Source organism: Saccopteryx bilineata, chromosome 4, assembly GCF_036850765.1.
Source record: "Saccopteryx bilineata isolate mSacBil1 chromosome 4, mSacBil1_pri_phased_curated, whole genome shotgun sequence".
Lineage (NCBI taxonomy): Eukaryota > Metazoa > Chordata > Mammalia > Chiroptera > Emballonuridae > Saccopteryx > Saccopteryx bilineata.
The window spans coordinates 171713754-171738902 of NC_089493.1; the positions used below are offsets into that span (position 1 = coordinate 171713754).

The 25149-nt window shown below is 41.2% G+C and overlaps 1 non-coding gene across 1 annotated transcript; it reads right to left on the bottom strand.

Moving 5' to 3' along the window:
* Positions 1-4764: 4764 nt before the first annotated feature.
* Positions 4765-4840, bottom strand: TRNAA-AGC (transfer RNA alanine (anticodon AGC)). The gene has a single exon. It is a non-coding gene; the product is annotated as a tRNA-Ala (tRNA).
* Between the last annotated feature and the right edge of the window lie 20309 nt (positions 4841-25149).

Genomic DNA, 25149 nt, shown 5'->3' on the forward strand with positions numbered 1-25149 from the left:
TTTTTCTGAGCTACTATATAACAAGTACATACTCAGTGCCTAGCACATTATAAGCACTTTAATAAAGAGTAGTTCCCATTGGCCTTAATTACATAATTAGCATCTGCTCAATCAGATCCACCTCTAAATTTGTGGGCCTAGGGCAAAAGCATATATAAATGGAGACCCATATGACAAAATATTTAAAAGTTATAAACAAGTTAACAAACTGCTAAACACAATAAAATGGGTTTTATTCTTCAACCTTTGAAACAAAATTAAATGTCAGCCTTTTATTATCCTTTAAAGAAATGTATTGATATTTTATTGTGATAAGAACACTTAACATGAGATCTATAAAACAACTTATAATGACTATCAGTAGACTTTAAAGTTGATCCATCTTTAATTTTTTTGCACATATCTGGGAGTTTTGAGGTTTAGCTGATGTTTGGATGAGTAATAAAAAAAGTATGTAGCATTCATATATTATGTGATATTTATTACATAAAATTAATTTTTTCTTCATTTTATCAGAATTACTAATTATGTTGTTATAATAAGGTGTTTTGAGTTCTAATGATACTAATGCCAAATTAGTCAACCTTTCATAACTCATTGTATTTTTTTTCTTTTTGTGACAGAGACAGAGAGAGGGACAGATAGGGACAGACAGACAGAAGAGAGATGAGAAGCATCAATTCTTCGTTGCAGTACCTTAGTCCAGTGGTCCCCAACTTTTTATGGGCCATGGACTGGTTTAATGTCAGAAAATATTTTCACAGACTGGCCTTTAGAGTGGGACGGATAAATGTATCACGTGACTGAGACAAGCGTCAAGAGTGAGTCTTAGATGGACGTAACAGAGGGAATCTAGTTATTTAAAAAAATAAAACATCGTTCAGACTTAAATATAAATAAAACAGAAATAATGTAAGTTATTTATTCTTTCTATGCGGACCGGTACCAAATGGCCCACGGACTGGTACCGGTCCGTGGCCCGGGGGTTGGGGACCACTGCCTTAGTTGTTCATTGACTGCTTTCTCATATGTGCCTTGACTGGGGAGCTACAGCAGAGTGAGCGACCTCTTGCTCAAGCCAGTGAGTGACCCTGGGCTTCAAGCTAGTGACCTTTGGGCTCAAGCTGGTGACCTCAGGGTTTCAAACCTGCGTCCTCTGTGTTCCAGTCCAATGCTCTATCCACTGCACCACTGCCTGGTCAGGCTGTATTTTTATTTTTTAATTAATTTTAATGCCCTGGCCAGATGGCTCAGTGGTAGAGCATCAGCCTGGTGTGTGGAAGTCCCGGGTTCAATTCCCAGCCAGAGCACACAGGAGAAGCGCCCATCTGCTTCTCCACCCTTCCCCTTCTCTTTCTCTCTATCTTTCTCTTCCCCTCCCACAGCCAAGGCTCCATTGGAGCAAAGTTGGCCCAGGTGCTGAGGATGGCTTCATGGCTTCTGCCTCAGGTGCTAGAATGGTTCCAGTTGCAACAGAGCAATGCCCCAGATGGGCAGAGCATCACCACCTAGTGAGCATGCTGGGTGGATTCTGGTCAGGTGCATGTGGGATTCTGTCTCTCTGCCTCCTCGCTTCTCACTTCAGAAAAAAAAAAAGAAAAATTAATATGGAGAAAACTTGTTTAGCCAATAGCAACTGAAATTGTCAATAAAGTTATTGTAATACCATTTACATTCAGAATTTACAATGGAGCCCTGGCCAGTGGTACAGTGGATAGAACATTGTCCCAGAGTGGTCAGGACGCCTGTTCGATCCTGGGGTCACCAACTTGACTCCAAGGTCATTGGTCTGAGCCAGTTAGGGCGCATAGGAGAAGCAATCAATGAGTGCACAACTAGGTGAAATAATGAGTTGATGCTTCTTTCTCTCTTTCTCTTTCTCTCTTTCTCTGTCCCTTCACCACCCACTCTCTCTTCCTTCCTCTCTCTCTCTCAAAAAAAATAAATTGACAATGGACTTTACATACATAGTTCAAATTGTTTGATGAGGTCTTGTGTAAATTACCATAGAAAAATATTATAAAATAATCAAATTTTATCATATAAATCACTATCACTTATATTGCAATTTTTCATCTTCTCTAAAAGCAATATCTAGATTCATAAAATATTTAAGTTCTTTTTTTCAGAATTGTCAGTGATGAACTATTATAAGGAAGACCAAAAAATGGCAATGTGTTCTGTGATTTACACAAATCTCTCTTTAATTGACACTATTCCTTGGCCTATGGTAACCCTAAAATACTCAATAGAAATTAGTTTGGAAATTATCTGTGTGTAAATATTCTTCTTTAAAGTGATACAAATATTTCTCTTTACTTGTTCTGGTTTTCTTATATTTTACAGGAATGTCACATGTATTACATACTTCACATATAGCTTATTTCAATTTAGAGAAAAAGACAAAATAGCCAAACTCATCTCAGTTCTAGTTTTTGTAGTTTCTTCAAACTTTGGCCACCATTATTAAAAGCAAGCAACAGCCCTTGCCAGATGGCTCAGTGGTAGAGCGTCGGCCTGGCATACAGAAGTCCCAGGTTCGATCCCCAGCCAGGGCACACAGGAGAAGTGCCCATCTGCTTCTCCACCCCTCCCCCTCTCCTTCCTCTCTGTCTCTCTCTTCCCCTCCCGCAGCTGAGGCTCCATTGGAGCAATGATGGCCTGGGCGCTGGGGATGGCTCCTTGGCCTCTGCCCCAGGCGCTAGAGTGACTCTGGTCGCGGCAGAGTGATGCCCCGGATGGGCAGAGCATCGCCCCCTGGTGGGCGTGCCAGGTGGATCCCGGTCGGGCACATGCGGGAGTCTGTCTGACTGCTTCCCTGTTTCCAGCTTCCAGAAAAATACAAATAAATAAATAAATAAATAAATAATGAAAGCAAGCAACAGTTCACACCCATAACTGGGGGCAGAATAAGTTTAACAATAATTTTCTGTCAGAGTTCACAATTCTCTTTACAGACAGTCCCCAGGTTATGAACAAGATTGGTTCTGGGCCCTGGCCGGTTGACTCAGTGGTAGAGCATCGGCCTGGCATGCAGAAGTCCCGGGTTTGATTCCCAGCCAGGGCACACAGGAGAAGCACCTATCTGCTTCTCCACCCCTTCCCCTCTCCTTCCTCTCTGTCTCTCTCTTCCCCTCCTGCAGCCGAGGCTCCATTGGAGCAAAGATGGCCCGGGCGCTGGGGATGGCTCCTTGGCCTCTGCCCCAGGTGCTGGAGTGGCTCTGGTCGCAACAGAATGAAGCCCCAGAGGGGCAGAGCATCGCCCCTGGTGGGCAGAGCTTCGCCCCTGGTGGGCGTGCTGGGTGGATCCCGGTCGGGTGCATGTGGGAATCTGTCTGACTGTCTCTCCCCATCTTCAGCTTCAGAAAAATTAAAAAAAAAAATTGGTTCTGTAGGTTTGAAAATGATTAAGGACTTATATGCACAGAAAGGTAAAAATAAATACTGTGTTAAGAAAAACATCTAATACTGCTGATCTCTCCCCTTAAAATTTCAACAAATTGAACAACTGTAACACAGTGAAAGAATCCCAGCTGGGCTCACAGGCGTGCCTGAAAGATGCATGCACTAAGTGGACTAAAGATGGGATGGGGTGAAAGTGAGGCGCAAGATAAAACACAACTGTGGTGGGTTTTGGCGTGAAGAGGAGACAAACCTGGAGTGACTGGGTTTATTTTCTCTGTTGGACTATGAGGAGGAGGGAAGCTTGGGCTCTTTGGATTTTGTCTGAGGGGTATAGAGAAGGGAACTGAAAGTGACTGGGTCTCCTTCTGCTGTGAGGAATGGAGAGACAGAGGGGCAGAGAGGGAGATAAAAAAGAAAAGAAAAACATCTCAGTTGCATTTAATAGGTAAATGTACCTGTCCCAACATACAAATCCAACTGAAGAACCAGCCTATAGAACGCATCTCATTCGTAACCCAGGGGCTGCCTGTACTTAAGGATTATGTTATTTCTTGTACAATTCTAGTCCATCTTATTATCTTGTGTAAATTAACTTTTTCTTCTTTGACAGCATTTACTTATCATTCCCTGTGAGTGTCCAAAAGTAGTGATAGTGGCAAATATGACATTTTTTTTAGCAAGATGTCTTGTCTTTGACCAGACACAGAAAATATCTTATGTAATCATTGAATTGTTCCAAAGATGCCATCACTTATTGACACAACTGGGACCATGTCTCTTAATAAAAAATTCAAATGATGCATTGTCTGTGGCTCAAAAAAATCCTTGTTCCTTACCAATTACCATTACCTTACCCTCATTATTCTTTTAAATCAATGCCTAAAATTAAAAATTTTTAAATTCAACTTTTTACAATGAGTAGAAAACCAATAAAATATTAATTTTGACTTCCTCCATTTTTATCTTCTGATAGTTCTACAATATGACAAATGTTAGTTGTTTAATATGATTTCTGCTAACATAATCTAGTTAAATTAATTTTTTTTTTTTTTGCATTTTTCTGAAGCTGGAAACAGGGAGAGACAGTCAGTCAGACTCCCGCATGTGCCCCACCGGGATCCACCCGGCATGCCCACCAGGGGCGATGTTCTGCCCACCAGGGGGCGGTGCTCTGCCCATCCTGGGCGTCGCCATATTGCAACCAGAGCCACTCTAGCACCTGAGGCAGAGGCCAAGGAGCCATCCCCAGCGCCCGGGCCATCTTTGCTCCAATGGAGCTTTGGCTGCGGGAGGGGAAGAGAAAGACAGAGAGGAAGGCGCGGCAGAGGGGTGGAGAAGCAAATGGGCGCTTCTCCTGTGTGCCCTGGCCGGGAATCGAACCCGGGTCCTCCGCATGCTAGGCCGACGCTCTACCACTGAGCCAGCCGGCCAGGGCCTAAATTAATTTTTTTAATTGTATGTATATATTTTTTCTCTTTAAAAACTATAGTAGGAGGATGTATTCAGGAGGACCCTAGAATCTATGTAAATACAATAAATTAAAAATAAATTTTATGTTAAAAAAGCAACAAATTATATGAGGAAAAACTATTTTAAATTCTCTATTTTTTAAATGATTTTTTTTGGTATTTTTCTGAAGTTGGAAACAGGGAGGCAATTGGACAGACTCCCGCATGGGCCCAATGGGGATACACCTGGCATGCCCACCAGGGGGCGATGCTCTGCCCATCTGGGGCATTGCTCTGTTGCAACCAGGGCCATTCTAGCGCCTGAGGCAGAGGCCATGGAGCCATCCTCAGCGCCCGGGCAAACTTTGCTCCAATGGAGCCTTGGCTGCAGGAGGGGGAGAGAGAGACAGAGAGGAAGGAGAGGGGGAGGGGTGGAGAAGCAGATGGGCACTTCTCCTGTGTGCCCTGGCTGGGAATCGAACCCAGGACTCCTGCACACCAGGCCGACACTCTACCACTGAGCCAACTGGCCAGGGCCTTTTTTTTTTTGTATTTTTCTGAAGCTGGAAACAAGGAGAGACAGTCAGACAGACTCCCGCATGCGCCTGACTGGGATCCACCCAGCACGCCCACCAGGGGCGACGCTCTGCCCCTCCGGGGCGTCGCTCTGCCGCGGCCAAAGCCACTCTAGTGCCTGGGGCAGAGGCCAAGGAGCCATCCCCAGCGCCCGGGCCATCTTTGCTCCAATGGAGCCTCGGCTGCGGGAGGGGAAGAGAGAGAGAGGAAGGAGGGGGGGTGGAGAAGCAAATGGGCGCTTCTCCTATGTGCCCTGGCTGGGAATCGAACCCGGGTCCCCCGCATGCCAGGCCGACGCTCTACCACTGAGCCAACCGGCCAGGGCCAAATGGCCCAGGCCTTTTAAAATTATTTTTTAAATTAATTTTTATCTATCTTATATGCTTGGCTATTCTGTCATCAAATTCAAAAGTTATTTTTCCTACTATACTGGAAAATTTCCATGGTTTTCTTTGATTGTTGCACTGCTTGTTGTCACATGGAGTTTGGCTAAATATGGAGAATCTATCACTATTAATAACAGCACAGCATGGCCCTGACTGGTTGGCTCAGCAGTAGAGTGTTGGCCTAGCGTGTGGAAGTCCCAGGTTTGATTTCTGGTCAGGGCACACAGGAGAAATGAGCATCTGCTTCTCCACCCCTCCCCCCTTCCCTCTTTCTCTTTCTCTCCTCTCTCTCTCTCTCTTCCGCTCCCATAGCCATGGCTCAAATGGTTTGAGCAGGTTGGCCCAGGTGCTGAGGAGGTCTCCATGGCCTCACCTCAGGTGCTAAAATAGCTCGGTTGCCAAGCAATGAAGCTGTGGCCCCAGATGGGCAAAGCATTGCCCAGTAGGGGACTTGCTAGATGGATTCCAGTTGGGCACATGCAGGAGTCTGTCTCTGCCTCCTCGCCTCTCACTTAAAAAAAAAAAAAATAGCACAACAAAAGAAAATATGTCACAGCAATATTCTTTATCTGTGTTTACCTGTTTACTGGTTTCTTTATTGGTTACTACTAATCATTTACTCTTGTTTCACATCTTTCTTCAGTTCTAGTATTTGCATATGCTGGAGTTTTCATTTGCTTGCTTTTACTTTATTTTTTGGGGGGGCAAGTAACATTTTGTATTCTTTTACTTGAGAACCTAAGTATTTCTAGTCACAAGTGGTTTCCCTTGATTAAGCTGACTGTGAAAACTGACTATGAAATATGTCATGACAGTAAGAAAATACTTTGTTTTTCAACTTAAAAATATAAAAATGTTTCTACACATTCTCCATTTGAAAACATTTTATTATAATATGAATTGTTAAAATTTCTGTCATATATATCCAATGGAAAATTCATAACCAATAATTTTAATCAACATGGTTTTCTGGAGGCATTACCATGATTTCAAAAGGGTATGACAGACTTTTTTCCAGGATCAATTTCCAATAAACAGGAAAGGTCCAAAGTTTTTATTTTTTCATCCAATTTGCCAATTTTCTCATACTTTGTCTTCTAATGGCAGGACAAAACAGCATTTGTTTCTTCTGAGTTCTGAATTTTAAATAAAAATATTTTTTCATCATCTTCTTTTGATCTGGAAAAAACACAAGTTCATTAGTAAAGAATAAAGTTACAGTTGGTTGTGGCTGGATAACTCAGTTTGTTAGAGCATCGTCCTAAAGAGCAGAGGTTGCTGGTTTGATCCTCAGTCAGGAATACAGAAACAGATAGATGTTTCTAACTCTCTAACTCTCCCCCTTCCTCTCTCTCTCAAATCAATAAAATAAACATTAAAAAAAAGTTTTAAAAAGAGTTACAGTTGTGGATTTGCTAAGACTACTTTTGTTTTTTATTTCCATTGTTTTGCTCAGTGACTACATTTTCCTTAAATAAAAAGTTGTAATAACTGTGAATTGTTTGTTGGTCATGTGTAGAAGAAGTGTGCTACTTTAATCATCTGTAATTTTAAAAATTGAAGCAAATCACCCCTTGTATATATTCTACTGTATATGTCTTTTCAGCCCTTACCTTGCTGATCTCCATTTTAATATTTTGTGGTTCTATTCCAATCTCAACTTGTTCTCATTCTCAATGATCTTTAGAATTAAAAGATAAAATATAACCATATTTCAAAGGTTCCAAGTTTGCATATACTTCATTAAAAAGGTAAAGTAAATGTTAAAAATATTAAAAATTAAAATGATTTTTTCATAGGTCTTAAAATGTTATTTTAATTCTAAAATATCAAATGTATCAAAACTAAAGAGCAAAATAGAAATAATAATTAAGATACTCAGAAAATTATGAAACACTGATAAAAGAAATCAAGGAAGATACAAACAAGTGGAAGCATACACCATGATCATGATTAGGAAGAATAAACATCATTAAAATGTCTATATTACCCAAAGCAATTTATAAATTCAATGCAATACCAATTAAAATACCAATGACTACTTCAAAGATATAGAACACATATTCCAAAAATTTATGTGGAACCCAAAAAGAACACGAATAGCCTCAGCAATCTTGAAAAGGAAGAATAAAGTGGGAGGTATCACACTTCCTGATATCAAGTTATACTACAAGGCCGTTGTACTCAAAACAGGCATAAGAACAGGCATATAGATCAATGGAACAGAACTGAGAACCCAGAAATAAACCCTGATTCAAAAACAGCTCTATGGACAACTGATATTTGACAAAGGAGATAACAGTATACAATGGAGTAAAGACAGCCTCTTTAACAAATGGTGTTGGGAAAATTGGAAAGCTACCTGCAAAAAAATGAAACTAGACCACCAACTTACACCATTCACAAAAATAAACTCAAAATGGATAAAAGACTTAAATATAAGCCATGAAACTATAAGCGTCTTAGAAGAAAACATAGGCAGTAAGCTGTCCGACATCTCTCGCAGCAATATATTTGCTGATTTATCTCCCTGGGCAAGGGAAATAAAAGACAGGATAAACAAATGGGACTATATCAAACTAAAAAGCTTTTGCACAGCTAAAGACAATAAGAACAGAATAAAAAGACAAACTACACAATGGGAGAACATATTCAACAATACGTCTGATAAGGGGTTAATAACCAACATTTATAAAGAACTTGTAAAACTCAACACCAGGCAGATAAACAATCCAATCCAAAAATGGGTAAAAGAAATGAAGAGACACTTCTCCAAAGAGGACATACAGATGGCCAATAGGCATATGAAAAAATGCTCAACATCACTAATCATTAGAGAAATGCGAATTAAAACCACAGTGAGATATCACCTCACACCAGTCAGAATGGCGCTCATCAACAAAACAACCCAGAATAAGTGCTGGCGAGGATGTGGAGAAAAGGGAACCCTCCTGCACTACTGGTGGGAATGCAGACTGGTGCAGCCACTGTGAAAAACAGTATGGAGATTCCTCAAAAAATTAAAAATCAAACTGCCTTTTGATCCAGCTATCCCACTGTTAGGAATATACCCCAAGAACACCATATCACTGATTCAAAAACAGAAATGCACTTCCATGTTTATGGCAGCATTGTTCACAATAGCGAAGATCTGGAAACAGCCCAAGTGTCCGTCAGAGGACGAGTGGATTAAAAAACTTTGGTACATATAAATATATACAGTGGAATACTATGGGGCCATGAAAAAGAAGGAAATTTTACCTTTTGCGACAATGTGGATGGACCTGGAAACTATTATGTTAAGTGAAATAAGTCAGACAGAAAAAAATATCATATGACCTCACTCATTTGAGGAATCCAATGAACCATGTGAACCGAGAAACAGAATTGAGACAGTAGAGAGATCAAAGGGACCAGAAGAAAAGAGGACAGAGGGAAAGGGGATGAGAGGATGGGATAAACCTAAGGGAAGAGGGGAGGGCGCTAGGGGGGAGGGGGCAAGGCAGATGTTGAGGGGAATACGGGGGAGGGGGGATGCATTTGGGGCAACACTAGAATCTATGTAAACATAATAAATTAAAATCAATAAAAATAATAATTAATGAATAATAAAATTTAAACAACATATTCAAATAAATCTGTTATTTAGTTTTTAAATTTAATGATACCTTGTAAAATAGTTTTATAAACATAAAATTATTTGCAATTCTTGCATTCAGTGTTCATCCATTACTAATGCAAAAAATTGGTATTATGCTCCATGCATCAAGAATGCTATGTCTAGACTCATATAAAAAAAATTGTAAAACAATATTGTTTAAATATTGTTTTCAAAATGTCCTTCAACTGCCATGTAGAACTATTGCAAATACTGCAGTATTCTGTGAATACTTATAGGTCCACAAACTGGAATTCAGAGAAACAAGAAAATAGATTCTCAGCACTCCTGGGAAATATTTTATATGCAAGAATCTATAGCATTCATGACATCTGAGAGGAAGGATTTGACAAGTTAATTAATTTGTCTTTTCTCTTACCTAAATGCTTCCACAGCTCAAATTCTCCTCACACTCCTGAGCAGGGTCCTTTCACGATGTTGACAGCAGGGCAACCAGAATTCTTCATCATATTTGGATAAGTCACCTTTTGTTTCCATGACAAAGGACAACAGATGTGAAGGAACATTTCTGGTGCTGTGAATGGTGTTATTCGCCAGTGTGGATGTCTGGGGTTATGGCTTCTCTGTGTCAGCAAGGGGCAACTGATCCCCTAAGTTCTTTAACTAATTTGCCTTTTCATTGTGTTAAATGGAATATAACATGGCCATAAAAGTAACATCTTACTGAGTTGTAAGAACATGACTGAACTATAAGTGCTCACAAGAGCATCATGCTAAGTGAAAGAAGTCTGGATCAAAAAGTTACATGTTATATGGTTCCATTTATATGACATGCACTAAAAGGAAATAGTATAGGGACAGAAATCAGATCAGTGTTTGCTGGGGGTAAGAGAAAGGAAATAAGTATAAAGTGGATATTTCTTTTCGGAAATATCCTATATCTTGATTGTGTTAGTGATAACACATTTGTGTATACATTTGTCAAAACATTTAAATTTATACCTAAAAAGAATTAATTATAGATTAAATTATAAATCATAGTTTATATTATTACTATATTGTATTTAATATAATTAAAAGTTGTATATTATATAATTATAAATTATAACATGCTCATAAATTATGATATAATTATGTACAATATGTTATATAATATAGTGATATAATATATAAAATTAATATAACTATATATTATATACCATAATTTATAATTATGTAGTATGTACTATAATTTATAGTATATACTATATAATTAGATAATATACTGTATTATATGCTACATACATATAATAGTAGACCCACAAAGAAGAAAATAAAAAGCAATGGAACTAAGAAGAAAAGATAGAATTAGAGAAATTATGATTTGTGCAATTACTACTAATAATAGTTGATTCAGGCAAAGTTTATTAATGGATAGTAAAACACTGAATACAAGTTGGGGGACTGGATATTCTCATATTCTCAAAGTACATCCCACAGATTACTTATTGATTATAAACAGGGAAAAAGACCTGTACAAGGGAGAGGTCTAGCAGACAGCACCTCACTCAGTTGGTTACGCTTAGCATGACTGATAATGGGGCACAATGGCACCATGTCCTCTTGTGAGTCATTGAGAAAGACCCAAGTGTCACCACTGTAGAGTTTTGCTAAAAATCTTTAAATCTGATTCCGAAGGAAAAAACAGACAATCCAAATTTGGGGGTGTCCTGTAAAAGAACTGGTCTGAAAATCATTGAAAAGAAAGACAAAAGAAGAAAAACAGTTTTAGAATAAAGAAGACTCGAGAGACATGACTGTTAAAACAACACATGGTTCTAGATAAATCCTTGATAAGAACAAAAAAAAGGCAAAAATAAGACAAAACAAGCCCCCCCCCAATCTTTAAAGGACATTCCTGGGGAAACAAAATAAATATAATAATATTTGTATATTACATAATATAATTAAACCTAATATAATGACAATTTGGTTAAATGGAAGAATGCTCTGCTTTTTTTTCCTTTCTTTGAAAGATTTTATTTATTTAGGTTAATTAACTTTTTAAAAACTAATTTTTAAAAATTCTCAATTATGCTTAACCAGGTGGTGACACAGTGGAAAGAGCATGCTCCTGGGATGCTGAGGACCTAGGTTCAAAACCCGGAGGTCGCCGGCCCTAGTGGGGGCTCACTAGCTTGAGTGTGGGGTTGCCAGCTTAAGCATGGGATCATTGACATGACCCCATGGTCGCTGGCTTGAGCCTAGGGTTGCTGGCTTGATCAAGGGGTCACTGGCTTGGCTGGAGCCCCCCAGTCAAGGCACATATGAGAAAGCAATCAATGAACAACTAAGGTGCCACAACTATGAGTTGATGCTTCTCATCTCTCTCCCTTCCTGTCTGTCCCTGTTTTTCTCTCTTTCTCTCTCTCATGTGAAAAATTTTTTTAATTGCAGTTGACATACAATACTATATTAGTTTCAGGTGTACAACCTAGTAACTAGACATTTATACACATTATAAAGTGATCACTCTGGTATGTGTACTCATCTGACACCACACATAGTTATTACAATATTATTGACTGTATTCTCTATGCAGTACTTTACATCTCTGTAACTGTTTTAGTCATTAGCAATTTGTATTTCTAACCCCTTTCACCTTTTTATCTCATCCCCCCAAATCCATCTCCCATCTAGTGACCACCAATTTGCTCTCTGTATCTATAAATTCCTTGCTTCTTAAGAGAGAAATGCTGAAGTGTTTTAGGAAGCTTCCAGTAATTCAACACCCCCATAGATATGGAAATATGTACAATGAACATGTAAGTAAATGTTTATTAGTTACATAGGTAACTAAATGTTAACAATGGGTGAATCTAACTATAGGATATTTGAGTGTTCTTTGTATTATCTTCTCAATTTTTCTGTAAGTTTGAAACATTTCATAATAAAAGTCCCGGGGAAGATGAACACAGACTGCAGGCTGGTGCTTGACTTGAAGGCAGTCAATCTGCCAGGTAGCCAAGCCAGTGGCTGAGGACCTGAGTGACCTGGCCTGAAAACATGAGCTATACTATATCGGTCAGGATCCTTCTGGCTTCAGGTAACGGGATACCTGAGTCAAAGTAGCCTAAACCATAAGGACATCTAATTATCTCATGTAACAGGAAGTCTAAAGGTAAATGGCTCCAGGGTTGGTTAATTCAGTCAGCACCAGGATGGTACAGCCCTCTTCTGTCAGTTTTTCTGTGGTTCTCTTGGCTTAACCTCGTGGTTGCAAAATGGCTACCACGGCTTCATGTGTCCTGTCCTCACATGACATAGCCAAAGTAGCAGGAGGGGGATGGGCTAGCTCCTCCTCAGGCTTTGCCCTCCGGGATCAAGGATAAAACTCTTTTCCTTAACCTGCCCTTCCGCCCAGGAGATTTCTTTTGCACCTCATTGTCCTTACAATCCAATTCTGATTTTCTGATTCACCACCGGGGGCTGTGCACCTGAAGAAAACAGATTGGGGGGATGGTTGGTGGTTGAGGCAGCCAACAGTGTTGCCACATGAGCCAATGAGACGTGCTTGCTCAGAAACCTGAGCCAAGAAACCTGGCCTGGGTCTGCTGCTCACAGCGAAGCTGGTGTGCATGAACGACCAGAGGTTGAGTTGAGGCCGTGGCACGCCAGCCAGGTACAAGCCGAGGTGAAGGGAAGAAAACTCTTTGAGATGGTGAGGAAGCCATTTGGTAGAAGAAGGAGAATGGCACACCTGTGCTGAGGTGAGTGGAGCCGCCCTGAGAGTTAGAACCTGCTCCTGTGACTTCTGGATCCCTGATGTTCTCGGTTTGTAATTTCAGTTCCAAGCCGCAGAGAATGTACCAGTTAGAACACATTTGCTAATAACAGAAAACAACAACAAAACAACAAAACCTGCCCTAGCACACATAAAAGGAATTAGTTATAAATGTACAGGAATGTCTTAAACTACCCACGGCAGGAAGTATAGCTTGTTCTTAGGAAGTACCAGAACCGGAAGTGCTGGACCTAGGTGACTCATCTCTGCCTCATCCTCTGTCTTTCTCTATAATCTATGTCTTATCTCTGCAGTAGGATGTCACTGCTTCCTGGTCCCCACATTACCATAGATCTGCCCACACCTTCTAAGTTTGTGGAAAAGTTTTAACCCCACAAAGGACACATGTGGCTAGTCCCCCAGTCATAGTTTCAAACTCCCAGTAGAGAAGCTGAGAGGCTCAAGTTGGGTCAGATGTTCAATCTATCTGGACCATAGGCTTCAGGTCACAACAGGCAAGCATGGGATGGAAGAAAGAAATCTCTGACTCAAGACCGGAAAGATACCCCAAAGGTATCCACCATGATTGTTAAAATAGTGTGTGTGTGTGTGTGTGTGTGTGTGTGTGGAGGTGAACACACAATACAGTATAGAGATGTACTATAGAACTGGGCACCTGAAATCTGTATAATTTTGTTAACCAGTATCACTCCAATAAATTCAATAAAATATAAGAGTGGTTTTTCAAGATTAGGAATGGGAATTTGTCCCTCCCCAGGGGACACTTAGCAATGTCTAAAAACATTTTTGCTTACCACAACTTAGGGGAGGGTGCTACCTGCATCTAATAGATAGAAACCAGGGATGTTGCTAAACATTCTAGAATGTTCCCTTGACAAAAATTTATGAGTACAAAATGCCAGTAGCACTGAGCTGAAAAATCCTGTCTGCCTTTTGATTCTAGTAACTGTTCTTTCAATCAAATGGATCATCTTTATCCACAGAGCACAGACCCAGGCCCAGTAAGTCAGAGGACTCAGTAAATCTATTTGTGGGGCAGAGAGTGAATGACAACATCACTGTATGAGGGGACGCTGATTGTCCTGCTGATCACCCGAAGTTCAGTGTGCATTCTCAGGGAGGGAGCCCACAGAGGTAGATGATGCTAAAGTTCTGCCCTGGGAGGGGGCACTACTGGACAAAAAAAGAGGTTGGAATAAGCAGGAACAGGTCCAAGCAGAAGACAGAATGATCAAGACACACACAACTTGTTCTTGCAAGTGCTGTAAATGAGAACAGCTGCCTAGCTGGTTCTTGCTCTCCCCACACACCAGAAGGGAGAGCTGTCAATCCTTAAGTCCTAAGCAGCTGCCGGTTATGATAGGAGTGCACCCACCCCACACACACACACTAACTTGTCAGGCAGGAAGGTATAGGCTCCAGGCCATTAGGGTTCTTTCTGGCTTAGTCACTACAACATCTGCCTTCACTTTCTTTTTTTTTTCTTTTTTTATTATTAAGTGAGAGGTGAGGAGGCAGAGAGACAGACTCCTGCCTGCACCCCAACTGGGATCCACCTGGCAAGGCCCCTAGGGGGCTATGCTCTGCCCACCTGGGGCCACTGCTCCGTTGCTTGGCAACTGAACTATTTTTAGGGCATGGAGCCATTCTCAGTGTCTGGGGCCAACTTCGCTTGAACCAATCGAGCCACGGCTGTGGGGAGAGGAGGATGGAAGTGGAGGGGGAGAGAAGAAGATGGTTGCTTCTCTGTGTGCCCTGACCGGGAATCGAACCTGGGACATCCACATGTTGGGCCAATGCTCTACCACTGAGCCAACCAGCCAGGGCCTGCCTTCCCTTTCTAAGTAGCATGGTGAGCCTGAAGTCTTTAAAAAAATTTTTTTGTATTTTAAAAACTTTAAATAGTTCAAAAAATAACTTTAAAAAGTTCAGAGCAGAGAAGACTTTAGGAACAAGGAAAGAGAGAGTTTGTAAGGCTGACTATTTCCCTGAAATTCCTGATAAACCCGAGTCTGCTATTTGGCAAAGGCGACTACGTTATCCAGCATTAAATCTCAGGAGTTCGATAACTCAGGATCTTTGCTGCCCTCTACTGATTATTCTGAAAAGTAGCAGGAGGTTTGAGAAAAGGACAGATACTTCCCAGTCGATTGCTTCATTCCTATACTTAGTTTTTTCAACACACATTTACTGCGCTTATCCTCTGCGCAGGTGTTGCGCTAAGCATTAAATACCATGGTGGAAAATATAGACAAGGCCCCTGTTCTCATGGGAAGTACATTCTAGCAAAGAGACAGACTTTGTATAAGTTAACAAATTAAAAAAACAATACAATACAATACAATTTCAGGTTGTTCAAAGTGCTTCGGAAAGCAGTTAACAGGGTAATGTGGGAGAGGGGGCAATTAAAACTGGGAGGGCTGGAAGGTGACACATGAGCTGAGACCGGGAAGGTGAGACAAAGCCAGCTGTCCTGAGAGCAGGGCTTTTCAGGCAGAGGGAGAAGTGGGTCAGGCAGTGGAGGCGGAAAAGAGCTTGGTGGGTCCCCGAACCCAGGGTGGGAGTGGGGGTCAGTGCAGAGGAAAGGCTGGAGAGGCAGGTGGGGCCAGGTCACAGGGGACGCTGCAGTCTACTAATAAGCTTGAATTTTGTTCTGAATAAACTGTATTCGGAAAATGCTATTGACATATTGCTATTTTTGTTTTTTTTTTAAAGATTATCCTTTTCAAAAATACCTATTTGCTATAGGATAGCAATAAAAATTTCCCCCAGAAATATCAGAGTTTTAAAAGGTGCGTACATTAAATAAGTAAGTAAACCTCTAGAGGGTTATGTTGTCTCCTGTGTGGATAATGGAAGGTAGGTCACAGGACAAGACCGGGAGGGAGGGGAAGGAGGGCCCGGGGTGGGGTAAATGGAGACAGAAAGAGACTTCGCTTGGGGCAGAGGGTGCACAATGCAGTGTGTAGGTGGTGTTATATTGAATTGTCCACTTGAAACCTGTTAGGCAAACCATGTCATCCCAATAAGTTAAAGAAAGAAGAAGACTAGGAATCAGGGCTGTGTGGGAGTCAGGCTGGGCCAGTGATACTGTGGGGATGCACAGAAATGGATGGATTTGAGGTGTCCCTGGGAGGTGCCCCTCCAGGATCGGCTGATGGGTTGGACGTGGGACATGGAGAGAGAGACAGCTGCCAATGCTCCAAGGGCAAGAAAACCAGTCCTGCTCTGACTGGTGGTGGCACAATGCATAGACTGTTGACCCGGGAAGCTGAGGTTCCAGGTTTGATACTCCATGGTTGCTGGCTAGAGCCCAGGCTCACAATCTTGAATGTGGGACCATCGACATGATCCCATGGTCTTTGGCTTGAGCCCGAAGGTCACTGGCTTGAAGCCCAAGGTCGCTGGCTTGAGCAAGAGGTCACTGGCTGGGCTGGAGCCCCCTGGTCAAGGCATATATGAGAAAGCAATCAGTGAACAACTGAAGTGACACAACTATGAGTTGATGCTTCTTATCTCTCTCCCCACCCCTCGCATGTATAGAAAGAAAGAAAGAAAGAAAGAAAGAAAGAAAGAAAGAAAGAAAAGAAAAGAAAAGAAAAGAAAGAAAGAAAGAAAGAAAGAGAAAGAGAAAGGAAAGGAAAGGAAAGGAAAGAAGGAAGGAAGGAAGGAAGGAAGGAAGGAAGGAAGATAGAAAGAAAGAAAGAAAGAAAGAAAGAAGAAAGAAAGAAAGAAAGAAAGAAAGAAAGAAAGAAAGAAGGAAAGAAAGAAAGAAAAAGAAAGAAAGCTCACCCCTGACATGCGATTGAAGAGGGGTGGCACCTGCAGCCCAGCGGGTGAGGGCCATTCACCTGTGCACCCTTGCTCACTGCCCTGTGCAGTCGGGATGATTACATCTGACAGGTCTCAGCGAGGCATCCCTCATAAAAATGGCTAGAAAGCCTTTTGCTAATATGAAGCGTCCCATAAATGTCAGGTGATGAGAATTACAGCCCCGCAGGCTCATGAAGGAGAGAGCGAGCTGCGGCGGGAGGAAGCCGCAGCGCCTGTGAGGGCACCGCGCTGCCTTCCGAAGCTGTGTGCTCATTTCAGGGAAGCCGCGACCAGAGGAAGTGGAGTGCTGCTGGAGGCCCAAGGGGCTCAGAACCTTTCTTGAAAGGCTCAGGGATCAAACCTGTCAGCAGAGCTTCCCTTCACCTGGCCCAGGGCTTCTTCAAGGTGAAGTGGAACATATTCATCACTTGTACTAACTCCGCCAGGAGGGGAGGAGTAGGGGTGTTAGGGAACCTGGCCTCGGGCAGCTGCTGAGTTTAGGGCATAAACAACATACTGTTTGCCACCTTCAGCAAGCCTTGACCCCACCTGTCAGCTAATTAGCGCACAGCACCCAGGTGTGCTCTCCTGCTCACCATCTGTCTGGCAATCTTTTGATGCACCCCATCTGTCCAACAGCCCTGACCCCAACTCCCCTTCTTTCTCCCCTCTTATTTCTCTCTCTTTTTAATACGCACTCAACATACAGCTCACTGGGATCATATGATAAGCATGGCATTGGGCTGGAGACAGAGAAAAAAGATATGAAGACCCTACTCAGAAAAAGTTACTCGTTCCACTGATGAGAGCACACACATGCGAGAAAGGTAGGACAAAAATAATGGCTTCGCGCCAGGCACTGGCCAAAGCCATGATCTCAGGTGACCTCAGGATAACCTCATAAAGTGTGTACTGTTGCCACTCTCATTTTCAGATGAGGAAACTGAGGCTTGAGGAGGCGGTGGGCGGTGACGGTTCCAGGGGGCACAGCTAGTGAGTGGTAGAACCCTTTTTCAAACCAAGTCTGTTGATCTTGATCCTGTCTGTGCACGTCTCTGTCTGTGGTCTCTCTGGCCTGTCAGGATAACCCAAGCTTCCTAATAGCACAGGGGGTATTCTGCACGACCCCATTCTGAGGTCATGCAACCTTTCGTTTTTCTAAGTTCTTCTCTCTCTCTCTCTCACACACACACACACACACATGCACGCACACACACACACACCCCTTGATCTATTACCCCCATCCTGACCCTGATCCTTTGGACCTTAATGACACTTCAACACTGAATCAAAACGATACCAACCTTCTTACATGTTCACTGAGAAAAGCATTTTCAGGGGCAAATGCCAATAAACTCAACAACCTCCAATAATTTTCTTTTTTATTATTTATTTTATTGCATTTATTGGGATGACATTGATGAATAAAATGATACAGGTTTCAAGTGTCAATTTTTCATATTATAATTCTAAAAATATCTTTTTTTATAAATAAATTTTTATTAATTTTAATGGGGTGACATCAATAAATCAGGGTACATATATTCAAAGAAAACATGTCCAGGTTATCTTGTTCTTCAATTATGTTGCATACCCATCACCCAAAGTCAGATTGTCCTCTCTCTCACCTTCTATCTAGTTTTCTTTGTGCCCCTCTCCCTCCCCCCATAACCACCACACTCTTGTCCATGTCTCTTAGTCTCGTTTTTATGTCCCACCAATGTATGGAGTAATGCAGTTCTTGTTTTTTTCTGATTTACTTAGTTCACTCCATATAATGTTATCAAGATCCCACCATTTTGTTGTAAATGATCCGATGTCATCATTTCTTATGGCTGAGTAGCATATCCTAGTGTATATGTGCCACATCTTCTTTATCCAGTCTTCTATTTTTTTTACAGTGATTAAAGCCTTTAAGCAAACTCTTGGCCAATACAACAACAATCCATAGAAGAGTAGTGTCCTTAACATGTTCACCAAATTCAAGTTGGCACCAACACCATTCCAGATCCCTGCAAATGCAACCCAACCCCAGTTCAGTCTGTTAGGAGCTGTCACAAGGAGCAGGAGTCCAGGAAGAGTCCACATCCAGGAAGAGTTTGCATGGCACTGGAATTATTGTCACAATTCTATACTTTGCAGCTCACGTCCAAGTCCCAATGACCGCTGCTTCTAGCTGGTAATGATTCAGGTAAACTGGAAAAGCCATCTGCAGCATGTGTGGAGATGGAGTTTCTGTTCTCCTCTGCCTGGAGAGATGAGACCAGGGTGCTTTTCCCTGGAGCTCTGCAACTGTGGTGTGGTAAAGAGAACCTTGGGATACACTAAGCTGGGTGGCAAAGGTAAATTCATAATAGAAGTTGGCAAAAGGGGGAAAGAGAGCTCTAAATTAGGAGTAGGTCCCAGCCTGAAATATGAGTGGGACATTGAGGTAGGAGGAATAAAGGAAACACTATATATTAAACAAAGCAGCAAAAATAGGACTATCAACCCCCCACAACAGAGATCTTTGAGGGAAGAATAAAAAACCTGACTATTCAGGCAAGACATAGTTAAGTGGCCCTTGTGCAAATGAGATCAGTTTACCTGCTTCTTGGAAGAAATACCCTAGGCTTGTCCACAGTGTCGTAGATGGGGCCGACGGAAGAAATACCCTAGGCTTGTCCACAGTGTCGTAGATGGGGCCGACGGAAGAAATACCCTAGGCTTGTCCACAGTGTCGTAGATGGGGCCGACGGCCCTGGGCACCTTCTGCAGTCAGTGGCAAACCCCAGCATTCTGGGCAAGGTTAGGTCATAGGTGGCTGGAGCAGGGCTGGAAGAGACTGAACCCTCCCTTAGATCTAAAAATATCTTGCACTTAATTTTTCTACTTACTAAAATTATTTCTAATGTAATTAATTCTTCCCTTAAATTTCAGGGTGAAGATTTGACTCATCCAGCAGGTCGGTCTGCATCAAGTTTTACCGATTTTTACATTGTGTGAGCTTTCTTGAATGACTGTCATTTCTACCAAATCCAACTTTCCCAGGTCAAATTTTGCAGATGTGCTCTTCAAAGTTTGATCTTCAGTTCGTTTTTAGTCAACACCATGTTATACCACAGGCAACCACAGCCGTTTCCATTTGTAATTTGTGTTGTTTTTCTTTTCCCCAGAAATATCCATTTTGAGTTGGACAGCACCTGAGACACCCTCCCGTGTCAACAGCGCCTAACACAACCATATGCTCCTGCAAGGGAGCTGGCCTGACCTTGCGGAGGAGGGGCCCACGGCTCACTCGGGGTTCCAAGCATCTGACTAAACCCTGTTCAAGATCTCAACATCTGTGCTTCAATTTTTGCTTCTTAGTCCTCCTCATTTGACCATAAGTTCCTTCAGGGCAGGAGTGGGGTATCATTATATTGTTTCTATTTCTTAGTATAGGACCAGTACCAATTAGAAAGGACTATAAAACTTCTTGAATGAATGCCTCTGTCATTTCACTAATAACGAATTCTACTAACAGTGATTAGATTTATCATATGCTTTGGCCTAACCAGTTCTTCTGCATAAAGAGCCTTCTGACTTTACATGGCAGTTCTAGAAACCTTCTATGTCAAAGCTCATGAAGCGTCAATGTTCAAATGCAATTGACTGGGATATAGATGAATCATTCAGCTTCTACATTCCTCCATTTTCTATTTTGTTCTAAAAATCCTACAGTATCTGGTGATACAATTTATTAGCGTATGATACAGAGTAAACCAAAGTCCAAAGTCTAGCAGAACAGGTCTAACTAGAATATGCGTCTGTGGTTATAACCACAAACTTGATCTATAATGTTGATAAGTAATCACTATGTATTAACCCAAGCTGCCCAAGTCAAATTTTAATGTTGCCTAAAATTTCCCACCCACCTCGCACTCACATCCAATCAATCACCTGGTTCTGTTGATTTTGCCCGTTCTCTCCTGAACTACCCCCCCCCACCCCGTTTTCCAGTCTCACTGTTGTGATCTTAGCTCAAGTCTCGTCATGGCCAATCACAGTAGCTTCTGTCTCCCTAACTGCTAGCATCATTCTCACTGTATTCAGAAACATCATTTTTAAAAGCAAAGCTGATCCTAAAAATATAACTTATCATCTACAAAATAAGATTAAACCCCATCCATTTTTCTAGCCCCTTCTTCTGCTACTCCCCTGCACTTTAGTCATATAGTTCCTAAAATGAATTCCCAAATGTCACCCCTAATGCATCCTCTTCTGGTCGTTGTTTGCTTCCTCAGTGTCTGCCTCCACATTGGAGGCTCCTTCCATGTATAGTCATTCCTGTGCTTCTGCCTGAACTTCAAGCCGTATGGCTCCAAGATTCAGAGTAAACGGCAGTAGTGTGGACTTGCCTGATTACCATTTAGGTGGTATGAGTTTAGGCAACTAATGTGCTTAGACCTTCTAATCCCTAATCTGTGAAGTGGAGATAATTAGTAGCTACTGCGTATAACTGTCATGAGGAATTAAACGAGATTTTCCATGTAAAATGCTTATATATGCTAATCACTTAGTGAATACTAATCGTTGGTCTCAGCTAAGATTTGGTTTATCTGCTTCCTCTTCTAGACTGTCTACATCGTGAGAGTGACTTTTGTGCCTTTAACAACTATGACAGTTCTTGGCACAAAGTTGGTGTTCATTAAATGTTAACTTACCAGATGAACAAGTAAAAGGATTTGAGAAATGGACAAATGAATTATCACTGAACCCTAAATTAGAACACTTGCTCTGGTGCGTTTGTGTAATGGAGATTAGTTAGAGTAACTTCTAAAATGGTGAGTTATTGCTATAGCAAAAAAAAAAAAAAAAAAAAAATTACCTCATCCCAAGTCCTGAGACTGATATGGTGCTTAATGATATACTGCAGGCATGGAGTTTTGTAAATTTTAAGAGACAGAGCTTTCAGGCACATTGAACTGAGGTTCCAGTCTCTGCCACTAACTAGAGACTGTGAGAAAGTTAACCAAACTCTCAGGGTCTCTATTTCCTCATCTGTTCAAAAAGAAAAAAAGTTGGACCAGATGATCTTGAGGATTCCTTTCAGTTCTCCAACCAACTTCTCTCGTAACTTCTCAAGGTGGTAATCTGGAGAGATCCTATATGAAAGGTAGTATAAGAAACACTTGCATTATAATTGAGTATTAAATATTACATTACAGCCTGACCAGGAAGTGGCACAGTGGATAGAGCATTGACCTGGGATGCCAAGGACCAAGGGTCAAAATCCTGAGGTCACCAGTTTGAGCACTGGGTCACTGGCTTGAGCGCGGGATCATAGACATGACCCAATGGTCGCTGGCTTGAGCCCAAGGCCACTGGCTTGAACAAGAGGTCACTGGCTGGACTGGAGCCCCCAGTCAAGGCACGTATGAGAAAGCAGTCAATGAAGTGCTGCAACTTCAAGTTAATGCTTCTTATCTCTCTCCCTGTCTCTGTCTCTGACTCTGTCTCTGCCTCTCTCTCTCTTGTAAAAAAAAATATTACCTTTACATAACGGTTCCTGAGATGTTGTTTTAATTTTTAGAAACAGGAAAAAAATTAATAGTATTATTTTAGAGCTGGAATAAACTTAAAAAAATGTAATTATTGATAAAATAAGGAAAAAGAGACCCCCCCCCATTCTGTAAAAGAACTGTTGGCTTTATACAATGGATTTGATGAACTGTTTATGTTAATAAAGTAAGAGATTGTAAATGTGTTATTAGGTATTTGGGGACAAATCCAAGGTTTCTGAGAGTTAAACTAGTAAAATGTATACACAAAGAACATAGATACAGTCATTTATGTTAATAAACCAGAGATTGCCTGACCAGGCAGTGGTGTAGTGAATAGAGCATCGGACTGGGATGCAGAGGACCCAGGTTCGAGACCCCGAGGTCACCAGCTTGAGCGCAGGATCATCTGGTTTGAGCAAAGCTCACCAGCTTGGATCCAAGGTCGCTGGCTCAAGCAAGGGGTTACTAGGTCTGCTGTAGCCCCACGGTCAAGGCACATATGAGAAAGCAATCAATAAACAACTAAGGTGTCGCAACGAAAAACTAATGATTGATGCTTCTCATCTCTCTCCATTCCTGTCTGTCTGTCCCTATCTATCCCTCTCTCTGTCTCTGTAAAATAAATAAACAAACAAACAAACAAACAAACCAGAGATTGCAAATGTGTAATGGATTATTCCAGGACAAACCCCTTAAGGTAATTTTAGGGAATGTGATTATCATTTAATAAATGGAAACCTAAATAATCACATGGTGTTCTATTGAAAAAATATAGAAGGTCATCCTAGGATAGTGTATTCTCCTTTCTGGCCAACAGATTCGAGGTGGCCCATGGAATTATCTTAAGGATCTGCAGATTCATGAGCTCATCAACCATTCCTGGTTGAGTGAATCAGCCAATGGTTTCAATAATAAAAATTACTTACTTTCTGTTTGTGTCCTATGAGCAGAATAGAAAAGAACATGCCTCTTTATTTTCTTCTAGCTAGAGAAGTAGGCTTAGCTATGTACACATGGAAGTAGACCTTGGGTAAAGCAGAGTTCCCCAAGGCAAGGAAGGGCAGACACAGATGGTCTAAGTAGAAGGTATGTCTCTAATTGGAATAGTGAATGATCAGACTTTCATAACCCAGTGCTATTAAAAATTCAAATCATATAATTTAGTACCTTTTTGTGCTTTCAGTCACATGGAGCTACTCTCTATTTTATTTGTTAAGTTTGTCTACAGAGAGGAGAGGAACATAGGGTCCATCTGATAGTTGTACTATTTTTTTGTAAATTAATAAATTGGGATTCTTTTTATAGAGGTGGGTCTTTATGTGCTCAGTTTAAAGTGAGTGTCCTTGAAATTGGGTCCAGTCTTATTTGCCAACATAATCTTTTTAGGGGACTGTGAAGCTAGGAGTGCAATCCTTAACCCCATGTATTTCCCAAGGTCCAGGGTGCTCACATAGCTGAGCCTTTCTAGGGACACCTCTGTGTGCTGTTGGCCCTTATCAATGGATGAGTATCTTGTCTGATCCTCTCATTTTGTAGATAGACAAATAAGGCATACAGTGGTCCCTCATCTATCATGGGGGTGAGGTTTCAGGACCCCAGCAATAGGCAAAAATCCACAAAGTAACGACTTTATATTTATTTTATTCTTTATATATTTTTAAGGCTTTATAAACACTCCTCACACTCTTATAAACCTTTCCCATACTGTTATTAATCTTTCCCACACTTTTATAAACACTTCCTATGCTCTTAAACACTTTCTACACTCTTAAACCTACGTAATTTTAACAACATATAAAATTCTACATGGGTACTCACCAGTGAATATACCACAACTTGAATGATGGAGATGATGATGAATTAGCTGTGCACTACTGACGACAAAAAGGTGATGATGATGTGATGAATGTACAGCACAGCCAAGCAGAGCATTATAGCTCTTTTTACCACAAAAATAATTAAAATAATAAATATATAAAAATACCTGTATACAGCAAAATCCCGTGATATAGTGAAAAAATTCATGATACAAAGTTAGATATATACAATTTAAAAATCCGTGATGCAGCAAGACCGCAAGAAAGGAAGCACAATATAGTGAGGGAAGACTGTATATCACAATACAGCTGTGGACACCACCCTCTGCACTAGCATCATTGAGGGCTAGCTCTCTGGAGGCTTAAAACATATTTTAAAACCCTTTCATTTTAAATAATTTTGGATTTATAGAAGAATTTCAAAGTTCGTACAGAGACCCTCTGCACCCAGCTTCTCTTAATGTTAACATAATTACATAACCATAGTACATTTCTCAAAACTAAGAAGTACAATACCAAGTGAATTATACTTTATTCAAATTTTGTTTTCTTTTTTTTACTAGTGTCCTTTTTCTGTTCCAGGATACAATCCACACATCACATTGCATTAAGTTGTCATGTGTCCTTTGTTGTCTTAAACCTGGGACAGTTTCTGTCTTGGCTGGTCTTTCATGTCTCAGACACTTTTGAAGAGTATTGATCAGGATGGGTTTTTTTGTGGAACGTCCCTCAACTTGTGTCTGTTTAATGTTTCCTCAGGTTAGACTGAGGTTATG